Consider the following 23700-nt stretch of genomic DNA (forward strand, 5'->3'; position numbering starts at 1 on the left):
CTCACACCCTAAGGGTGACTGTTACAGGCCTTTCCTCCATTACCCTGTTAGGACAGCCATTCTTCAGCATGATGGGTGGGAGGGGCGCTCAGAGACGTACAGTGGACAATCTGTCACAGACTGCGAGTGGCTTTCTGATGACTGTGGCCCAGGCCCCTTGCACGTGTCTGGGAAGGGACTGAGTGGGACTACTGACAGTCTGTCACCCACTCCCAGAAGCCTGTCGCGGGTGTGAAGCTGTGAGTTCTGGAAGAGTTCATGGACAAAACTAAGGAACATCCAACCTTCAGATGTGCAACGTTAAACCTGTACTACCATGGGAAACATCATGTGTTGTATTTCCATGGCCCTCAGCAATAATGGCCAATGCTTATCTTCTGCCTCTTTTTCAAAGGACAGTTTTTAAGAAATACAGAGTAGACCTAGTAAAGCAGTGCCTTTCAGAGAACCCATCCAGTGAACGCAGTATTGGATAGACACAAACTTGTAAAATGCCTCGGTCAGACTGGTTTAGAAGGTAGTCACCACGTCTTCAGCATTTGACTGAAATTTTTTTTTTAAGATTTCTTCCCCACCCGCCGTGCCCCGGCCAAAAGACAGTCTGAGAATCTTCCATCAACTGAATCACTTCCCAAATGAGCACAACAGCCAGAGCTGGGCTGGTCCAGGTTTAGGAGTCAGGAGCTGCTTCGGGATCTTCCCACGTAGTTGCTGGGCCCAAGGCCTCGGGCCTGCTTCTTCTGCTTTCCCAAGTTACAAGCAGGGAGCTGGATTGAAGTAGAGCAGCCAGGACTGAAGTGGGACCCATATGGGGTTTTGGTGCTATAGGCAAAGTCTTACCTGATAAACCATAGCGTAGGCCCTTTTGACTTAAGCTTTCTGCAAATGTTCCTGGAAGCCTAGCTGATGGAAGGAAGTCTACAATGGAGTAGGCTAAGCTTGTAGTCACAAAATAGCAACAGAGACCACAAAGTCCTGACTGGCTGCAGTGTTAACACCCTGCCCCCTCCTGCAGGCTGGCTCCCACAGGTGCCCTGCCCCTTCCTGCTGGGTGGCTCCCACAGGTGTCCTGCCCCCTCCTGAAGGCTGGCTCCCACAGGTGCCCTGCCCCTTCCTGCAGGCTGGCTCCCACAGGTGCCCTGCCCCCTCCTGCAGGCTGGCTCCCACAGGTGCCCTGCCCCCTCCTGCAGGCTGGCTCCCACAGGTGCCCTTGCCCCCTCCTGCAGACCTGCTCCCACAGGTGCCCTGCCCCCTCCTGCAGGCTGGCTCCCACAGGTGCCCTGCCCCCTCCTGCAGGCTGGCTCCCACAGGTGCCCTGCCCCCTCCTGCAGGCTGGCTCCCACAGGTGCCCTTGCCCCCTCCTGCAGGCTGGCTCCCACAGGTGCCCTGCCCCCTCCTGCAGGCTGGCTCCCACAGGTGCCCTGCCCCCTCCTGCAGGCTGGCTCCCACAGGTGCCCTGCCCTGATGTGGTGTCCCTGGGGCATGACTTCACAGGTTTGTGTGCCTTTCCCAGATGCATTGTTAAAATTCAAATCATTTTGATCTCTCCATTTAGACGGATAATGGCTGTGTTCAGTCCTCGCCTCAGGTTTCAAAGCAAAATCTCTCGAAGTCAGGCCAAATTTTCTGTAACTGAGCCAGTTACTTATTCCTTGTCTATGCATTTTTCCTATGTAAAAGTCCTGTTGGGCAGGGTTGTTAGGAGGACCGGTTTACAGTGACTATTTAGAGCATGACTTTACCCAAGAACTGAAATCGCAGGCTGGCAAACCTGCCAAGGGCTGAGTGGGGTAGATAAAGTGGTAGGCAGCAACATGGACGCTAGAAAGGACGCTCACAGGATGAGCACAGAAAGCATGTGTATGGGTCCGTCTAAAGACACAGAAAAGCAGAACAAAGGGAGGAGGTCTCAGAAACCTGCAGTGGAACAAGAATGGAGGAGCCAGCCATTCAGCTATGAGATACAGCTTCCTCCTGCTGGGAGCTTGGACAGGAACCAGCTGGGCACGCTGAGCATGAACGCTGGCTCGGAACCTGAGCTGGGATTTATCACTGAAGTATAAGCATGCACATACATTGTGCCAAGAAAGGGGAGATATGGTGGGGTCTGAGTTTGGGAACGGTACTGGGAATCAAGAAGGGTGAAGAAGGACTGTCGGAGGAGAGGTAAGAATAGGAGATGCACACACACGCATATAGAAGTGATGAGGGAGAGAGCCTGTGAGCCTGCGATTGGTTCACTCCCACAAACGGCTGCAATACACCTGGAGCTGGGCCGTGCGGAGTACAGCAGACAGGCTTGAGTGGCAAAGGCCAGGTGCATTAGCACAGAGCTGGATCAGGAGTGGAGCTGGACCCAAGCCAGTGCTCTGATGTGACATGCTGGCACTGCAGGCGTCAGCTTAAGTCACTACACCTCAGCACTTGGATTTCTGTTGTGAGTTTGCATCAGGTGAAGAGGCAAGACACTAGAGACAGTGGAGTGGTTGGATGGCACAGGTCTGGCTCGACTGAGATGGCTGTGCCATGGGGTTAGCGGAAGTAACAACAACCACAACAAAAACATCCCTGTGGATTGACAGTGGGCCAAAAGGAAAGGAAGATTGAGTGGAAATGTTATGAAGAGGTTGAAAAGGGAAGGAAGGGATGACTAGAGTGCTCTGGCCGGCTGGCAGCTGCTTCTGCAGCTTCCTCACTTCCTGGCTTTGGTGGGGAGGGACTTTCCTGCGCCTCGGGGAAGTGGGACCCGGTTCTGATGTGATTGCTTATTGTGGCTGTGTCTCCCCCCCAGGCCTTGATATGCACCAAGATGATGCAACAGAAGACCCCGGGCCCCAGTGCGTGGCTGAGGAACCTACCACTGTGCCCCAAACCACGTGCCGGATGACCTCGTGCATTTGTTGGACTTTTCCATTTCTGTTGAAAACTCCAGTGATACACCAGGAAGAGTGTTAGGCGTCAACAGGTGCTCCAAGCTTTCTGCAAATAGGAGCTCACAAAAAAGCCAGAAAATGCAAAGATGCCACACCTCTCAAAAAAAAAAAAAATCCTGGCGATGGATGCTTAGCACAGCCATTAAATTGCTCCCTGGAATGCCTGTGTGTCATATCCAAGGTTCAGTCCTGGTTCCAACACTTGTGACCCAGCTTCCTGCTAATGTGTACCCTGGGAGGGAAAAAAACGGATGGTCCAAGGCCTTGGGTCCCTGCCACCCACATAGGAGACCCAGATTGGTCTGGTCCAGCGCAAGCTGTTGCAGGCATTTGAGGATGAACTAGGGGACGAAAGATTTCTTTGTCTCTCTGTGCCTCTGCTGCTCCACTTCCAATCCAACTCACTGCTAATGCACCTGGAAGGGCAGCAGAAGATGGCCCAAGTATCCCTGGGTCCCTGTAACCATGTGGAAGTTTCCAGGCTCCTGGTTTCAGCCTGGCCCTGTGTAGAGGTTGCAACCATTGGATGAGAGATCTCTCGCTGTCACTCTGCCTTTCAGATAAATCTTTTTTTTTTTAACTGACTTGTGTTCATTATAAAACATTTCATAATTATATAAAATTATGAGGGAAGGAAAACTAATCAAACCATCCAGAATCAATGTTTTTAATAGAATTGTACTTCATGACTCCTGTCAGCACATTTTAGATTTGTTTATAAAGCAGAGAGACAAAGCAGGGACACAGAAACAGAGATCTTTCATCCACTGCCGCAATCGGGGCACACCAATAGGAGCCGGGAATTCCATCTTCCTCTTTGACAGGGATGGCAGGGACCCAGGTACTTGGGGCCATGAGCCACTGCCTTCTCAGCTCGTGTGTTATCAGCTGGAATCAGCAACCAGACCTGGGATTTGAACCCACACTATGATCTGGGTTACAGGCATCCCAAGTAGCATCTCAACTAATGCACCAAATGCTCACCTTCAAAATCCACTCAGTATCCTGATGGGGTATTACTCCTTGTTTTCCTTATCAATATGCATGCGTCACAATTTAAATTTGAATACTATGCATACAGGATTTGTGTATTTTTCTATCTTTGCAGATCTCCAGAGTATTAAACGTTCTTTTAAAATGTATTTGATAGCTGCATGATGCTGTTTTATAGGCACAAAATTTTTCATTTTATTTTGATTGTTTTTAATTTTTTTAGATGATGTTTACATAATGGATCAGTAAGGGAAAGGTTAAGGAGAAGTGGGTATGACCATTGTTTCCAAACTTTCTATTCCTTCTTCCCATGTTTGGGGGATGGGGAAGGAAGATAAGGAGAGAAGCCATACCCAGCTTCCCAACCATCCCAGTACTTGAGGAAAGATAACAGCCACCCAATATCAAGCCAGGATCCCAACGTGGCACATGCGCTGTGGGTTCTGGACAGGTGGATGCAGTAGTTCTGGAGTGCTGTCAGTCTGACCAATCACGGATGAGGAATCCCTTCCAGTGTCCATTTGCTGACACAGTCGACCTTTGAGTCTCCAATTGTGCAGATATTTGCTGTCATCTTTTGGCTGGGGTAGTTGTCCACATGTTCTGTTCTCAATTTTCTGCTATGATACCATTTTTCTCTGCAGGCCCCAAGGGGCTGTCATATGCTCTGTGTGTACCATAGTCTGCATCCAGTATTCTATCCTTTACACTGAAGAGGACCAGTTCTCACAGGTGGGCCCATAAACCTGAGCCAGGTGACCTGGGCCTGGCTGAATCCCCCTAACCCTGGGCTTCACAGACTCAGCACCCACCATGCAGGTGTGCTCAAGGTTCCAGGCCAGGTGACCTGAGCCCGGCGGGACTCTCCAACCCCTGGGGCTCTCGGATCCAGCACCCACTGCACAGGCAGGCCCAAGGACCCGGGCCAGGTGACCCAAGTCCCATCAGACGACCTCTCCCCACCCCAGGACTCACGGATCCAGCACGCACCTTGAAAGCAGACCCAAGGGCATGGGTTAGGTGTCCTGGCCCTGCCGGACACCCATCCATGGAGTTAACAGACCCAGTACCCAATGTGCAGGTGGGCTCAAGGACCCAATCCACATTACCCAGGCCCTTTGGACCCTCGACTCCGGGGGCTCAAACCCAGCACCCACCGCACAGGTGGACCAAAGGGCCCAGGCCAGCCAGCCCAGGTTAGCCAACCTAGGCCTCTCCGTCCCCAGGGCTCATGGACCTGGCATCCACCACCCCCAGACTGGCATGGCTCATTTCACCTCAGCACCCATCAGTGGGTGCTTCAGCCTGGCTCAGTCCAGCCTGCCCTCAGTTCCAGCTTATGCCGGTTGGTGCTGCAGCCTAACCTTGCCCAGTCAGCTCCCCGTCCCGGCTCCAGTGTGAACTGATTGGTGCTGTGGCCTGACCCGGCCCATCCTGCACCCCATCCTGGTTCTCGAGTCTGCAAGTGGATGTTATGAATTGGCCCAGCCTGGCTCACCCTCTGACCTGACCCACATGTATGCCGGCAGGTACTTTAATCTCGCCTGGCTTGGGCTGCTCCTTCTCTTGGTTCTCGCACTCTCCTGCAGGGATTGCAACCTGACAAAGGAGTTCCTCAAGCTCCTCTGCCTGTTTTCCTCCCAATGGCAGATCAAGCACACATTAGTGGGTCCTTGGCCAAGGTTGACTTTGTCACCTCTTGTCCTGGCAGGAATAATGTCACTGCTCGATATTGGCCCATATTTTTTCCAGTTTTTACTGTTGGGTGTTGCGGCCAGAAACACCTGGTACATGCCCAGACATAGCTCTCACATAGGTTCAATAGGAGCTGAGACGTAACCCAGCCTGTTCTACACCCACCCTGATTCTCACGAGTACCAGTGGGTGCTAGAGTCTAGTCCCGTCAGGCACTCCTCAGACCCAATCCATACCCATGCCAAGGGAGACTGCAGCCATGTCCAGCCCAGCCCAATGTCCCCATTCTGACTCTTGCACTCACCAGGAGGAATTTTAACCCAGCTTGGCCATTCCCTTAGCTCCACAACCTGGCCTATTCCCAGCCAAAGATCTTGTGCGTGCCAACAGAGATTGCTATTCCACCTAGGTGAGCCCACATATTCCCCTGCAGATTATACCCCTAGACCCAATTCACTCATGTGTTTGTTGGCTTCATGGCCCAGCCTCATAGTACCTGTTCCCTGTTCCAGCACTTGCCAGTGAGTTCCATGATCTAGCCCTTCGAGTACACTGGCCTTGTCCATGGAAGTCCCTCAGAAGTTGTTCTTCACCTGGGCTTGATCCTCAGGTCCCTGCTCACCCCCACCTGTGCCATCCCCCAGACTCCCTGTCTCCCCACACCCTGATGTCCCTAGAGCACACTGCAGGGCACCCAGAGGCTTCACAGCTGGGGGAGCCCAAATCCCAAGCCTCCAGCCCAGAACTGCTGAGATCCATTCACAGATTGGCAGCGGTGGGCAGAGCCAAAATCCTGAGCTTCCATCCCAAATCGCGCTCAGGATCTGCTCACAGTATGGAGGCAGTGCAAAGAGAAAAATCTCAAACCCAGACCAGCTTGGAATCTGCCTACTGCATCACAGTGGTGGACAGAGCTAAAATCCCGAGCCTGAAGCCTGGTCTGACCCAAGCTCCCCTGGCCACAGCCACACAGCCAGGAGAGCATAAATCCTGAGCATCCAGCCCAGACACACGTGAGCTCTGTCCCATATCATTTTCATTTATGAAATCAAATGGGATAGCACTACATTCTGTCAGAATGGCTAAAATTAAAAGGCTTGACAATACTAAGTGTTAGCAAGTATGTGGAGAAACTGAAATGTTCATATATTCCCAGAGGGGTGAAATTTAAGATACAAAGGACAGAATGTTTGTAGTGTCTGCCAAAGCTAAAAATGTGTACACCTTGTGACCCAGCAATTCTACTTCTGGTAAGTATGCAATGGATGTATTTGTCCATAAGGAGCACAAGGGCTGTAATGACTTTCCTCGCAAACTAGGAGCAACCCAGATATACTACTTTTAAATAGTAGTGTATTCTCAGTGAGCTACACCAAAAACAACAGAATCACAGCACACCACTTCATCATACAACAAGGGGAGAAGCCAGGCATTTAAAAAGTACATGTGGGGCCAGCAGGAGGGTATGTCAGGCTCATCCTCAGCCTGCTGTACCAGCATCACGTATGTCCTGACTGCTCCACTTCTGATTCAGCTCCCTGCTGGGTGTCCTGGAAAGGCACGGAGGATGGCTCAAGTACTCAGGCCCCTGCACCCACATGGGAGACCTAGAAGAAGCTCCAGGCTCCTGGCTGCAAACTGGCATAGCTCTGGCTATTGCAGACATCTGGGGAGTAGACCAGAAGATGCAAGATGTCTGTCTCTTCACAATGCTGACTTTCAAGTAAAATGAATACGTCTTATTTGAAAAAAAAAAATGTTGGGCTGATTGAACTCATTTAAATAAAGTTCAAAAATATGCAAGCATAGTTGATGATGGAAGTCAGATAATGACTAGCTTTCTTTGGTAGGGGGGCTGGAGAGAGTAAGGGAGCCTTCAGATGCTGAAAGCACCTCATATTGAAAGGATGATGGCCGTTTGGCACTACTCTAATACCATCATTACAAAATCCACCAAGTTGTCTGCTTAGGATAGATATGTATACCTACTGCTTATAATTTCTGGGCATTAACTAGACCTCAGGAAAAAAAATAAAAGGAAAAGGAACAACAAATGGGCACCTGTCACCGTGCCAGAAAATACACAAGACGCTGGCCCTATAAAAGCAGCACAGTCCAGCCCACCGTATTTCATCCTCCCCTTACTTGTGAACACGTACACTATTTCAAACACATTCACATCTAAATCAGTAGAAGACACTGTTTGGGGAGCTATCCAACCCTGAGTGTATGAAGACTGAAAACTTAAAAAATGTTCCCATCTGTGTAAAACATGCGATCATACTAAATTACAGAAGTTGTGTAAGCTGTGGATTCTTTTGTGGCACACTTGCCACACTGTTTCTCTGTCTCTCTGAAGAGAGAAATAGATGCCTGTGATGGAGGCAGGGAGCTTGGAGGTCAGGAGTGGGTCTCTCATTAGGGTGCATCTTGTGCTGCTTTGTCCCTAACTGCTATGTTTGTGTCTCCCAATAAGGATATTGTTTTATTCACATTCCGTTCCATTTCTTCCCTGAGAATTTTAACCTGGATTCAAAGTATAAGAGCTGCAACAGTCCATACTGAATTTCTCCCAATGGCTCCGTCAGTGATGCCCTTAATCTCTATCCCCTCCCTCCACCACGTTGGATGCAACCAGGTGGCGTGCAGTGCAGCCCTGCTGTCCCGTCTCTTGCTCCTCTCACTGGGGAGATCGCCCTGGAGTTCACTTATCTTTTAAGACACAAGGCTTTGGAAGGGTGCAGCCTGTTGCTGAGCAGGCTCTTCGGAGACAGGAGGGCTCATTCCGTCCACCTTGCCAGCGGAAGCAGCTCTGACCTCAGATGTATGTCTCCTCTTTCCTTCTCACGTTCTTCTCCTTTTTTTTGTTTTTCCTCATCCACGGTCCCTGTTCTCTTCAACTCAACTTCTGTGGTATGTACAGCAGCCAGAAATCTCTCAGCATCAGCTCTTCATCCTGTTTCATCAGATGCTCTTGCCTGAGACCAGTCCTTCAAAACGTACCCAGGGTCCCATTCCCTCTACTCCAGGGCATCTTGCAATTCTCAACTGCATGGGTATCCTCAATTTCTTCCTGCCTGTTGGTCATTTATTTTTGCACAACTCCCTCCTTGCTATTTCTAGCTGCCACTGATGTCTTATATTTTTTTAATGTTTTAAAAATTGAAAGACAGGGAGACAGTGAGAGATAGGTACCTGAGCACTTGAGCCAGCACCTGCTGCCTCCCAGGGTGTGTGTCAGCAGGAAGCTGGAGTCAGAAGCTGAGACTCAGACTCAGGTACTCCAACACAGGGTGCAGGTGACCAGCTGTGCCAAAAGCTGACTGCCTGTGCCTTCTTCCAACTCAGTTTTATTGAAGTAAAATTTACATAATAAGGAAGATCTGCTGATTTGCTCTCCAGTTGACTGCAACAGCCGGAACTGAGCTTATCCAAAAACAGGAGCCATGAGCCTCTTCTGGGTCTCCCATTTAGGTGCAGGGTCCTATGGCTTTGGGCCATCCTCGACTACTTTCCCAAGCCACAAGCAGGGAGCTGGATGGGAAGCTGAGCAGCCAGGACACAAACCAGGACACACATATGCTATGTTTGTGCCATAAGCAGAGGATTTGTGACACTGTGCCAGCCCCTATCTGTTATCTTTTTAACATCTATAAAGTCCGGATAAGTGACCTTTTCCCACTTCTGATGCAGGTAATTTGTATCTCTGTCTCTCTCTTTCCACTACTTTACTATTTTTATTGCAGCATTTTTCATTGGTTGGATTATAATTGCCCTATTCGTTGATCTGCAGTCTTTTCTTTCAATGTATTATTGTAATGTGCTTGGCCTTTTTCACGCCTTTGAAGGTAAAAGATGAGATTGACATTTTACTTCCAATTTTAATATTAAAACATAAATTTCCCTCCCGGTACCACTTAAAATGCATTCCATAAACTCAACTGTGCTTTAGTCTCCTTTTCATTCGGTCAGAAGAATTCTAGCTCTCTTCGTGATCTCTGCTCACAGATTATTCAGCAACACATGGTTTGTTACCGAGAAAAACTTCTTCAGACAGCTTTTAGTTGTTGATTTCCAATTATATTCCATTGGTGACTGAACAAGATGTCTGTATGATTTTGAGTCCTTCAAATCTACTGGAACTTGCTTCATAGCCAACATCGAACTTATTTACCTTGAAGAAAATTCCGTGAGCCCTTGTGTAGAAGGTGTTTTCTGGATAGAATGTCTGTTTCACAATCGTCAAGTGTAGTGTTCTATAACTAACAGCCAGGTCACATTCGTTGGTGGGTTTGTTCAGGTGTTACTGATATTCTGTTCACCTCTTGTAGTCACTACTGAAAGAGAACTGTTGAAATTCGCAGCTGGAAATCTGAATGTGTTGTTTCCTTGCTGTCTTTTAGCTTTCACTCCATATATTTAAAACTATGTAATTAGATGCATGCACAATCAAACTTGCTGTATCATAAACTTCCTTCAGGACTCGGGAGAGGAGTTTTCTCTGGTCCTTACTTAGTTCCAACTTAGGCTCCCCACCCTCTCTTGCAATGACATTCAGGGTCGCGCTGGAGCGCCCCCACTCAAAAAATTAGATAGACAGAGACCAATACGGAAAGCTTAGAACAGAAAGGAATCACTCAGCTTGGACTCACATATACCTTACCAGGTAGGACACAAAGACTAGTTACTCCTCACTAAGGTACTGAAGATTTATCTACACACCCCTCCTAAAACTGTTCTGCTCCTCAATCGTTAACATGTGGCATGTTTGAGTTATAAGCCTGTTTGGACTATCCTAAAATTCTTCAACTTCAGTATAAATTATGTTTCAATAGTATAAACAGCTAAATATAAAAATGAAAATAGACATGAGACAGCTGAATAGTACCCTGTAACCATTTTAAGGCATATAGCAGCCAGTTGTGTATAAACTAAAATTGAAACGTCAGTGAAGTAGTCACAGGATGTGGTTAAGAACTTGGGGATTTTCTAACATTGGTCACTCAATACTATGTCAATTAACTTCATCATGTTGTAAATTGTTGTTGAAGTTGTGTTGTGGCTTTTCATTGGAGGGGATGATATTCTGCCAGCTCTACTTTCAGACCAGGGACAATAGATGCTGGCTTCTATATATGGTACCTGCTTGCAATGAAGGAATCATGACTGGACATGAACTGTGCTACTGCAACAATGTGTAGGAATCCACCATGGGGGGAGGGCTTTTGGGAAGGGTTGGGGGAATCCCAGAGCCTATGAAACAGTGTCATAAAATGAAATAATAATAATAAAAGATTGCTGTATCACTTTAACCTTCTAACATTAGAAAACATCTTTCTTTCTGGCATTCTTTATGCTAATTTCTCTTTCTTGATATTACCACTAGAGCTTTCTAAGAGCAAAACTTTCAAGTGAATCTTTTCTATGTATTTATTTTGAAAAACACAGAGGAAGACAGGCAGAGAAAGAAATAGGCAGGGCTCTCCCATCCTCTCATTCATTGTCCACAAGACTGCAATCGCCAGTAGCGGGCCAGGCAGAAGTCAAGAGCTGGTAACTTAATCTGGATCTCCCACACGGTGGTATAGACTTAATTCCTTAAGCCATCACCTGCTGCCTTCTAGGGTGGCGGTTTAGCAGAAAGCTGCAGTCTAAAGCAGAGCTGGGGCTTGAACCCAGGCACTCCAATACAAGATCCAGTGTTCCAAGCAGCATTTTCAGTGCTGTGCCAAATGCCCACTCCATCCTGCAGCTGTATTTTTTGGCTGATTTATGCTTCTGTACTTCTAGTGTGTTCCCTATAAACTTCATGCAGTATGTTTCTGCCTTAGGCCTTTGCTCCCACGTCAAAGCCCTAGAAGAAGCTCCTGGCTTCTGACCTCAGGTAGGCTCATCTGGCCATTGCAGCCATTTGGAGAGTGAACCGGTGGATAGATCTTTCTTTCTCTGTCTCTCCTTCTGTCTATAAATCTGCCATTCCAAGAACAACAAATTAATCCTTAAACAAGCAACCAATCCAATTTTGATGAGTTGAAAACTTCATCACGTGTATTTATTATTCTTTTTTCCTTATTTTCCTGAGTTTTTCTAGATTGATTATGTTTGTTTTATCTTCATAATTAGCTTACCAGTTAGCTATTTTAGGGCTTATAATCTGCATCTTAAAGTTAACACAGTCTACCTTCACATAACATCGTAGTGCTTCACATGGAGTTAAACAGACTAGAGATAGAAAGCCTTGATTTCCCCACGTCTGTATGTTGTGTTGTTGTATCCTGTGTCTTTTACCTTTGTGTTTTATTAATTACAAAATGTATTGGTATAGTCATTGCTACAGCCAGTCATTTATCTTCTAAATAAAATCTAAAAAGACTTTTGAAGATGCTTTCATATTTATGCATATATGTACCAACTCTAAAACTCTACATTCCTTTTCAGATACAAATTTTCACCCGGTGTCATTTGTTTCTGGTCCTTTGTCTTTTGTTGTATTTTTGATATCTATTGATTTGCTCATCAAATATTTATCGGAGTTTACTTTGTGCCCGGCACTATGCTGGCCTTGGAGTTTAAATGCTGAACAAGACAGTCTTCCGTTTTTTAAAAAGTGTCTTCCTTGAACTAGTTTTTTTAAGTCCTCAATGCTATGTTCATCCCAGCATCATTTAATAATAAAATTAAGTTTAAATAATCCAAAAGTCCCTTGAGTAAATGATCTGATTTAAAGAGAGAATTTTGTTTTAAAACTTATTTTTGCATTAGTCATAATGTTGTTGACTGGCTCCCAAAGAGAACATTCTATCTCAGACTGTTGACCAAACAATGCCTCAGCATTCGGGCAACAATACTGTGTTCCACTTTCCTGAGATCACATGAAGCGTGTGGATTGACTCCAGGTTCCCCATTTCCAGGTCCATTGGCATACCACACTGCTTTCGAAGAAGACCAAGCAGGACCCTCAGGATGCAGTGATTTAGAGCAATGTGAATGGATTGTCTTACAGCTCTGGAGACCAGAACTCAAATGTAGGTGATGACAACCCCACATGGAGACCCTGAGGAAGAATCCGTTTTCCTGCCTTCTCCACCTTCCGGAGGCCTCTTGCTTTCCTTGGCTCATGGCCCCATGCTCCGTCTTCAAAGCCAGTCACAGTGAATTGAGGTCTTGCACCCTGACCCCATCTGCTCTCTCCATTTTGTACTTTGGAAGATCCCTGAGCTTACTCTGATCCCATCTGGATAATCCAGTGTAATCTGTCTACGTGAAGGACAACTGATTAGCAACTACAATTGCATCTGCAACTTTAAATGTTGTTTGCCATACAATGTGACATTTCCACAGATCACAAGGTTGGAGCGTGGGCATCCTTAAGGGACCTACCACAACCGAACTTGGCATTCTTGACATTCATGAAAACAAGGGGCATTGTCAGCTTTCTCAGAAGGTAGCAGGCTGGGCCCGGTGCGATAGCATAGTGGTTAAGGTCCTCACTTTGCATGCCCGGGATCCCATATGGGCGCCGGTTCTAATCCCCGGCAGTCCTGCTTCCCATCCAGCTCCCTGCTTGTGGCCTGGGAAAGCAGTTGAGGACAGACCAAAGCCTTGGGACCCTGCACCTGCGTGGGAGACTCGAAAGAACCTCCTGGCTCCTGGCTTCGGATAGACTCAGCCCCAGCCATTGCAGCCGCTTGGGGAGTGAATCATCAGATGGAAGATCTTCCTCTGTCTCTCCTCCTCTCTGTATATCTGACTTTGCAATCAAAATAAATAAATCTTATATTTAAAAAAGATAGCGGGCTTTTGTAGAAAGAAGTCCTGAATCCTAGCTTCATGTAAGTTACGCAGACTGCTCTCACTCTGAACGTTAGCCCTCTGGTGCTTAGTGCAACAGGATGTGAAGTGTGTGACTCACCAAATGACATCTGCCACGTGTTTCCTGAAGTTTGTCCCTCCCAGCACCTTGCCAGAGCTCAGGGACCTTTTCACAAATGTGGCCTCCCAGAAGAGCAGGAATTGTCTCAATTGGCCTTCCCTGCTGTTTTAAAAAATGTTTTATTTCTGTTTTATAGACAGATTTTTACAGAGAGAAAAGGAGAGACACAGAGAAATTTTTCCATTTGCTTTTTTACTCCTCAAAAGGCCACAAAGAAGAACTGAGCCAATCTGCAGCCACGAGCCAGGAGCTTCCTCCAGGTCTCCCACAGGTTTGCAGGAGCCCAAGTTCTTGGACCATCCTCTGCCGCTTTCCCAAGCTATAAGCAGAGAGCTGGATCAGAAGTGGAATAGCCAGGGCTTTAACTGGCGTTATATGTGAAGCTGGCATTTTCAGGCAGAGGATTAATCTGATATACCACTGTGCTGGCTTGTTACCTACATTTCTTAAACATTTAATTAGTGTGCAACTACCAACATATTTTTAAGGTCCACAGTGCGCTGTTTCAATAGATGTATCCAGTGTGTCACAGGCAATTAGCATTCCCCCTCCCCACCTCGTCTCTGTTTTGGGAGGCTTCAAACTTCTGTCCTCTGGTTTTCTCATAGAATGGCTGATGGCGCCTGTAAACTCCCTACCGGCTCACACTCATTCCTCCCCTCTGACCACACGCTGGCCCCCTTTCTCACCTGTAGTGACCACTTTGCTATTCTGTTCTTAGAACAAGCAGTATTTGTCTTCCTGCGCTAAGCTATTTCACTTAGCAGAACGACCTCCAGTGCCTTTCGTTCTGCTACAAGTCACAGGTTTTTATTCCCTTATTGGGGCAGAACGTGTGTATCTGGTATGTATCCGTGAAAGCCACAGTTTCTTGATCCATTCATCTGCCAATTTCCCTACATTCTTCGAACTATTTTATTCATACACTTTCCCCTTTGTATGACCCACAGAACTTCTTTATGTTTTATGTATGACTTCCCTCTTCTCATCTAACTCATTTGTCGTAACAAGTATACTCTTCCAGACTTTACTCTTTGGCTTTCTTCTTCTTTTCAAAGGAAGCATGTATTGATCATCCAAAGTCTTAAGAGAAAAAAAGATGAGGCTTCCGATTTCTCTGTCTGCTCCTCCTTTCCTTTCATTGCAAAACAGAAAGATGAACACCTCTTTCCCATGGAAAGCTCCAGTTCTGCAATTTCCAGTCTTCTTTCTCTAAGGAACAAATTCATTATTCACTCGAAATGGCTGCTGTATCTCCAGTTGCTGGGAGGCAGCTACAGGGAAATGTTCTAGAAAGAAAATGTATGCAAACTGGGCAAGGCAAGGGTCTCAGAGCTGAACACAGCTTTATTTCACTTTATTCCCCCCACCCCCCGGTTAAGCTTAGTACAATTTTAGAATACCACTGTCGCCAACTCACGTTCAAGTCAATCATAGCAGTTTGATGCACTTGGTTTTCTACGTTCAGGTGCATCTTCCCAGCCATGAGTCCTCAGTCTGAAGTCCAAGAATGGCCCATGCAGGCAGCAGTGATGTGTGCTGAGGGTCCGTCCTCCCAAGGGCATCTCTCTCCAACTCCCTCCAAAGGAAGCTGAATGCTGATGCTCCATCCCGGCCACCCAGAAGCCCAGCCATGTGCCCAGGCGTGTGGTTGAACATCACCCTGGGAGTGTCTGTGAGGAGATAAGCATTTGACTCAGGGGACTGAGGGAAGCCGAGGGTCTCCGTGGTGGGGGTGGCCCTCACCCCATTGATGGGCACCGCAAAGAGAGCTCAAACCCCTTCTCTGCCCAGAGGTCTAAGCAATGGTTCCTGCCTGCTCAGCTCTTTTTTTGCCCTCACACTCTGCCTGAAACGTGGCCTCTGCCCACACCGCAAGTCTGTGGGTACCTGGAGTGGAGCTTATCCCATCAGCTCGCAGGGCTGTTGGGGAGGGCAGACACTCTGGCTTGCTGACTCGGCCTGAGGCTCTCTGGCCTCGCTGGCCTCCATAACTGTGTAAACCAGTTCCTCACAGTAGATTCTCACTCTCTCTTTCTCTTCCTGTCAGCCATCTGGCTCTACTTCCCTGGAGAATTCTGACAAGAGAAAATTCTCAAGAAATGTCAGACCCAGCTGCATGGGTGTGGTCTTCCCACACTCACAGCTCCAGGGATGTGGCTTCTCAAGGAACCTCGGCTCGCGCTCTCTCTCATTTCTTTCCTTTTTTTTTTTTTTTTTCACTTGGTTTTCTCCATTCTTCCATATCAGATTTGGGCTCTGGCAGGTTGGCCTGTTAGAGCATCTATAGGATTCTCATGTGTCCTGACACTAGAGGCCCAGTGGTGCTACGAGAATAATGTGAGCAGCTGGGTCTCTAAATTTCTTTCCCTGTGACTGACTGAGGCCCAACTTCTAAGTGTCAGGCCGACACTAGGGCCTCTGCATGGGTCAAATGACCCCTGCTCTGCCAGCAGCCCATCTACCTGCAGGTGCGTATAAAGCAGAGGTTTTGATAGAATCTGATGACTAGGACAGCAATGCCCTAAATGTCTTGAGAACACAATGAGAAGCCATTCAACTCCAGGAAGTAAATCAGGAATTGCTTCTAAGAAATGATAAAAGCCAATAAGACTTATAGATCAATGCAGGTTGTTTTATTTCAAGATGTGTTTATTTGTTTTGAAAGGCAGAATCAGAGAGGGAAAAGGAGAGAGTGAGAAAGAGAGATCTTCCCATATGTTGATTCACTACCCCCAAATGGCACCAGTCCAAAGCCAGGAGCCTGGAACTCCATCCTGGTCTCCCAAATGGATGGCAAGGGCCCAACTACTTGGTTCATTTTCTGCTTTTCTCGGGTGCATCAGCATTGAACTGAATCAGAAGTACAGCAGCCTAGACTCGAACTGGCACTCATGTGGGATATATCAGTGATGTGGAGTATGGCTAAACCCACTGTGACACAACGCTGACCCCCGGGTCAGTGTTCATAACAGGCCCGTGCACACTATTCAGGGAGGGGAGCAACCTAAAGGGTCATTCGTGGGTGGGTCCCCCAAGTATGCAGTCAGTCTTCCAAAAGAGGGCATTGCTCGTGTATGAGCCACGTGGATGAATCTTCATCATGCTAAGTGAAATAAGCCATGACAACTACTAGATAGTTCCACTCCTACAAGGTCCCTCACTTTCGTAGCGGTAGAAAGTGATTGAGTGCTGCAAGGGGCTCTGGAGTGAGGAGAAAAGAAAGCAAAGGATCAGGAATTCCTGTTTGGAAAGATGAAAGGGTTCTGGAAATTGAGAGTGCTGATTGTTGTACAACACAGTGAATATCCTTAACATCCCTCAATCAGACACTTCAAAATTGCTAATATGGTAAATTCCTGTGTTGTAAATATTTTACCAATATGAAAGTTAAGACATGAGCTTGGTGCAATGGCTCAATGGCTAAATCCTCCCCTTGCAAGTGCCAGGATCCCATATGGGTGCCAATTTGTGTCCCAGCTGCTCCACTTCCCATCCCACTCCCTGCTTACAGATTGGGAGGACAGCAGAGATGGCCCCAAGCCTTGGGAACCTGGGTATGTGCACCCAAAAGAAGCTCCAGGCTGCTGGCTTCGGATCAGCTTAGCTCCAGCTGTTGCAACCACTTGGCACATGAACCAGTGGATGAAAAATCTTTCTCTATGTTTCTCCTTCTCTCTGTAAATCTGCCTTTCTAATAAAAATAGATAAGTCTTTTTTTAAAAGGAAGAAAGAAAGTTAAAACACACACATACACATCAAGGTAGGCAGGAACTAGGAGCCTGGCGGAGTATCAGAGTGAGACAGAGGGGCAGAACAAATAGAAACACAGGGACCCAGGAGTCGGGGAGAGCAAGCTGGCCAGGAAATGACCAGTAACTCAAAGCAGCCAAAGCATGTGATATGTGACTTTCATGGGGAGGAACCAGGGAAGATGAAGCTGGAAAAGTTGAACAAGAAGGGGCCTTGAAAGTTGTGCCAGTGACTTTGAAGTCTGGGCTTTTTCTGAAGCCAACTGCACAAGTTCCGTCCATATTCACATCACCCTGCATCAATTCAGACTGTCATCTTGGCGTATCCCTCTCTGCTCTTGCCAGTGTGATAAATTAGAAATTACTTTATTGTGTGTGTGTGCGTTTAAATAGTGCTTGCTGTAAGCGATTCAAACACGTCTCCACACAGTGATGCCCCATGTGACCGCTCGCTCATCGTGTGTAACTAAGAACACAGGGTGGATATTTTCTTTCCGTGGAGACCACTGGAACGGTAAGCAAGCAAAATCGCCCTCTCAACTTGGACACACAGAACAACAGCTGTTTTTGATTTTTTTGGGCATTTCATTTTAGTTGAGTGTGTAAAAGAAACTGAAGTGAGATTCAAGGAATCCCTGGCTGTCACAGAAAAGTCCTGTCAACCACAGAGGGCTTTTCTTAGTGATTCCTTTAGAGTTGAGGAAAAAGTGATTATGGCAAGGGGAAGGAGAAGAGACTACACACCAGTGTCAGCCAATGCCCGTCAGTCACCTGTTCTGAAACCGGAAACTGCTCATCCCTCTCCAAAATTCATAGATGATATAATCCAGTAGCTTGCATGCTGCTGATGAGGTGTGCTGTGTAGTTTTCTATTTTAGCTCAATATGTAAGTCAACTGTAGATAACACTGCCAGTCTCTATGAGGGCATCCCTACTCCTGATTGGTTTTACTGATATTGAAATCATGACTTCACTGACAATTGGTTTGATTTTATTGTGAAACGTCTTCTCAAGAAGACTCAGAATCCTGCCCGGAGGTGAGTGGTATCTTGACAAGGTGTAAGGAGGTGGTACCTTCCCTCAGGGCCTCGTAGACCTTACTCCTGACACACAGCTTCTGTTGCAACTGTGAAAGATCAAGTCCACTCTGCTCTGGAGTTGATGTGTGCTTTCTCTGGACTCCTAGAGATTTCTTTAGTTTGTCTTGGCACAAGATGTTCAGTATCAATATCCCCAAGAACATGGGCTGTCCTGTAGGTGTGCAGATTCCATTCTTTTGGCAAGATGCCATGTTAACGTCTTTATATTTTCTACTGAATTTGTCAGTGCTGTCATGCAGGGTTACAGTTATTCATATGTTGGTTCATCTTTGCCTCTGTGCCATTTCTGCTACCCTCTCTATGTACATGAGCATTTTTCTCAGCTTCATTCGCATCCACTGGGCTTACGCTGAGTCCTTTGGTGGCAGCATTCTCAGCCATGCCCGGTGCTTTAGCATATCAGATTTACACTTCAGCTCTCTGACTACAACATTCTGGAGTTTCAGGAGATGGGGCAAGGGATGGAGAACAAAGAAGCAAGCCCAGCTGTGGCAAGCACTGTTCTTGCTGGAGAAGGTCTGCTGAGTACCTGGAAAAGTAGAATGCAAGGATACATTCCTTTTGGTGCAAAATATATTTTGAAAGCTATGCACCCCAGGAATATGCCTTGCTAATTCCTGCCCCCCTTTCTAACCTTTAATCCTATGCATCCTACTTAATGCAGAGAAACAGAGAGAGAGAGAAAGAGAGAGAGAGAGAGAGAGAGAGAGAGAGAGAGAGAGAGAGAGAGATCTGTTGGTTCAGCCCCCAAAATCCTGTAAATGATGGAGCTGGCCACATCGGGGACCCTGGGATGACAGCAGGTAGCCATTGTCCATCCCTGGGGACTGAGGCAGTTGGGTGGCTGGGTGCGGATTCTTCCATTATCTCCTGCCTTTCCCCAGATACAGCAAGAAGAAACAAAAATGTGGAAGCAAAGGTCTCACCCACTTCCCCCCTAATCCTTGACCCTTCCACCTTAATCAACTATGTAAATATTTACATATGGTTGGAGCTGGGCCTGACCAGAGCCAGGGCCCAGGAACTCAATCCAGCATCAGAGCCATCACCGCTGCCTCCCTCAGTGCACATCAGCAAGAAACTGGGGTCAGGAGTGGAGCCAGTATTCAAATCCCACACCTACACCCCTTCCCTTTCAGTCCTTTAGCCCAAAATCTGGAGCCAGATCTCTCCCTGGAGGTTCCTCTGTCCCGTGTGTCTCCCCCTGCTCGTCTCCAGTGGACAGAAGGCACAGTAGGGTCTGGAGCTGGCTCAGTGTCAACTCCTCCACTGACCAATGGTGACTCTGGAGAAACTCCTGCTCGTTACTTCTCTCATAAAATCGTTAGGTTGTGCTATGGGAACACCATGATCCCTTCCAATTTTCAACCTAAGAGTACACAACTCCAAGAGAGGGCTCTTCCCAGTTCAAGAATGCCAGCCGGCTCAGAAACACAACACTTAATTTCAAATTTTTTAACATTTTGATTTCCTGACTCCTTTTTCTACAACACATGTGCATTTATTTAACTTAATTATGGGGAAGAAAGTTCCTTGCAGGGCTAGGCACAGAAGGGAGAAGTAGAATCAATTTTCAAACAAGGCTACCCTTCCTCCAAGCATGGTCAGTTCTCTATGGGCAAAATAAATGGCTTGCATATGTTCAGTTACCCAGCATCTGGTCTGGGCCTTCAGGCCACAGTGAGGGCCTGGCTGGTGACTATCCAAACCTGCTCCTAATTCCCATTCCAAGCGAGAAGGATGATCGGGCCTAGAGGACAGAGGACCTGGGTGTGCTGGGCTGCATTTGTGGCTCTGCCAAAGTCAGCAGCAAAGGGCAGAGGTTGTGGTGCCTGGGGCATGATTGACCTGGCAGAACTGGCTAGCTCTTGTGTGAGAGCACACCCAGCCCCTGCCTGCAGCATAGGAATGGGATGCATTGACTGGCACACCACTGCACAGGCTGCTGTGGTCATGGTGCAGAGGATTTCACTGAGCACTAAACGAGGGCATTTCACAGCAGACTGTGGGCCAGCTGGGTCACCGTGGCTACTGCTTACACCCATGTCTTCAAGCAATTCTGGTCTTGCTCATTGTCCCAGCACCACACTGGTAGGTTATATTCTTATACCATCCAGTAGTTGCCTTCACAGCCTTGCCCACAGCTCTAATCATGTGAGAATGTCAGAAACAGCCAACTGGAAAATGCTACTGCCCATTTCTGACACATGTACCAGGAAGCCATAGGTAATGCAATTATTGAACCACCACCACCACCACCACCAAATCAGGTACAAAAGGAGTGTAATGTTAGCTTGCAATGACTTCCCATTTACCCTAATTTCGTCTGCTTTGGTCTCTTCAATCCAATTTGGAGACTTGCCTTTGGCTAGTTAGATCTGACCCTGGCCTGGCCTCTCCTTGGAGTCCTATTTCCAGTCATTGCCACTCATTTCTGCCATATGGCCTGTGTGCCCCTGGCCACCTCCTCTACTGAACCTACAACCTCCCGGGCCCCTTTTCCAGGCAAAGGAGTTGCAATAGTTCCTGGATGGTGGGGGAAACATTGGACCCAATGATCTCATTCTGTAGCAAATTTTCCTGGAAAGTGGATTTGCTTTGATGAATCGTTTTGACCTATTTATCAGAGGAGAACTCTGCAATGTGTTCCTTGGTTGCCTGGAAACCCTCAGCTCTGTTTTCTCTGCATTTGCAGCACCCCGCCCCCGCAGTCGGTTCTCTATTTCTAGCCCCCCGCCCAGACTTGATTAACTCCCTGCTGATGCTGTGGAAGAGGTGGAGGTTCAGAGGTCAGAGGCACGTGCAGCACAAATCAGGATGCGCGCACCTGAGTTAGCTGCCTCCAACGTTGTTTTTTTCCTTGTGACACAGAGAGAACACCTCATCTCCAGGCAGATGCTAGCACTGCCAAGGGCCTGGAGCCTTGTGAATTGCCTTCTCTTTTATCTTTCTGTCATAGGCGCCTTAGCTCATTTTGGCTCAGGAATCCTCAGGGGGCATTTTAGAGGTAGGCAGAGAATCCATAATCAGTGAAGCATGAACATGACCATAGCAGCTTTGTGTTGGCTGATCCCAAGCTGCTAGCAAAGGCTGAAGTTCATGCAGACAGCATGTGACAGGGTAGGGGGTAGGTGTATGAGCCACCCAGGCAAATTTGTGCGCTAGTCTCAGTTCCCCAAAACTTAACTCTGGGGCTGCCCAAGCCCATTGTGCGCTGGAGTAAGAAGTGTGGTTGTGACGGTAAACACCTGAGCATGATTGCCAAGGTCATAAACAAATGTGAAAGCCTGAACTGAATGTTCTTGAACAACTTGTGCTGGACTCAGAACAGAGGCTGGTTACAAATACGTGCCTGCCCGTAGATTAAAAAAAAATAGTGCTCACAAGGAAGTTTGTACTGCCAATGGGAAGAAGCCAGCCACAGAGCTTGCTCCTCCTCGCTTGAACTCTTGGGATTGGGGTGTGTGATCATAAGCAGACAATAGCATTTATAGCACTCAGCAAAAGTTGATTCTTCAGAGGCAGAGTCGGGAACTCTCTGTACAATGCACAAAGCAGGCTTCACGCTTGTCACTTGAGATCTTAAGTATTTTTTTTAAAAAAAGATTTATTTATATGAAAGACAAATTTACAGAGGGAGATAAAGTAAAACCTTCTGTCTGCTGATTCATGCCCACGTGGCCATAGCAGCTGAGGTTGGGCCAGCAAAGGCTAGGTGGCCAGAACGCCTCGTGGCTGGGTCTCCTGTGTGTGTGCAGGGGCTCGCACATTCTGGAGCATACAAGTGTATGCATATACAATGTCTTATTTCTTTCTTAAATAAAAGTACTGGTATTATTTTGTGGCCTTTTTATTTCATAAAGTGTCTCTGAGGTCATTTAGATTGTAGCAATGTTTGTGCTTTGGTATTTTTTAAGTTTCTTTTCTTTTCTTTTCTTTTCTTTTTTTTTCAAAGCAGATTTACAGAGAGAAGGAGAGACAGAGAGGGGAAAGTTCTCCCATTTGCTGGTTCACTCCCCAGATGGTCACAATGGCTGGGGCTGAGCCAATCAGAAGCCAGGAGCCTCCTTCAATCTCCCACAAGGGTGCAGAGGCACAACGTTTTGGGCCATCCTCCATCGCTTTCTCAGGCCACAAAAAGGTAGCTGTATGGGAAGCAGAACAGCTGGGACATGAACTGGCACCCACATGGGATGCCAGAGTTTGAATGTAGATTAGTACAATGCTGTTGAACCATTGTACTGGCCTCGGTACTTTTCACTTGCTTTTGGTGTTTGCTATTAAAGCTTATTCCTAAAACATACTTCTTTAGGTCTATATAATAGTCTAGATTCATTCCATTACTTTACATTTGCATAGGAAATAGACCAACCACTTTGAACAGATGCTTCTAAACATCCAAAAACATCATTGAAGTCTTTAGTTTAAGAATTTAGCAAAACCTTAATTTCATAGTTTCAGTAATAATAACGATGAAGATATTAAAAGCTCTTCAATAGAACAGTGTTGCTTTTCCAATACCTAAGAATCTAAAGCTAAGCCCAAATGGGTTTTTCATCTCTCAGTGCTTACTTGTCTAACACGCACCCTGACTGTGGATGACCAGGCTTCATGGATCTGCTTCTTTGGTCCCCTGCTATCACACCGGAGTGCACAAAGCCTGGTGACCACTCGCATGGTAGTGTAGCCCGATAGGGAACTGGATTGTTTTGAATTAAAATCAACTCCCAAGCCAAGCAGGTCTGAAAGAATTTATTTTAGGTCTGTGGATATGACAGCCCAGATGTGACAGCCCATCCAGTTTTCCAGTACCTCTGGGAGATTTAACTCTGTGTATTACACCTTTGGTGCACACAATTGCTCGCCTCTACTTCTATTCTAGTTCATCACGAATTAGCACTAGGACATTTTACCGTTTCAGTTTAGCAGCAAATGGACTTTACTTGAAGTCTAGAACAAAACCAGATGCAATAATCTGTAAGATGTGTTTTGGACAGAAAGAAGTCTAGAGGCTGGGCGTGGTGGCACCAGAGGCAATGGCCACTTGCCATGCCAGCATCCTACCTCAGAGTGCAGATTCAAGTCTCAGCTCTTCTCCTCCTGCTGATGTACCTGCGAAGGTTGTGGGAAGATGGCCCAAGGGCGTAGGTCCCTGTCAACCACATGCGAGGTTGGGGTGGAGTTTCTAGCTCCTGGCTTCAGTTAGTCCAGACCTGGCTGTTAGGCCCTTGCGGGGTGGAGGGAAGCTTGAACTGGTACATGAAAATCTCTCTCTTCTTCTCTCTCTGTTTCCT

Source organism: Ochotona curzoniae, unplaced genomic scaffold (genome assembly GCF_017591425.1).
Source record: "Ochotona curzoniae isolate NIBS_2020 unplaced genomic scaffold, NIBS_Ocur_1.0 contig_3332, whole genome shotgun sequence".
Lineage (NCBI taxonomy): Eukaryota > Metazoa > Chordata > Mammalia > Lagomorpha > Ochotonidae > Ochotona > Ochotona curzoniae.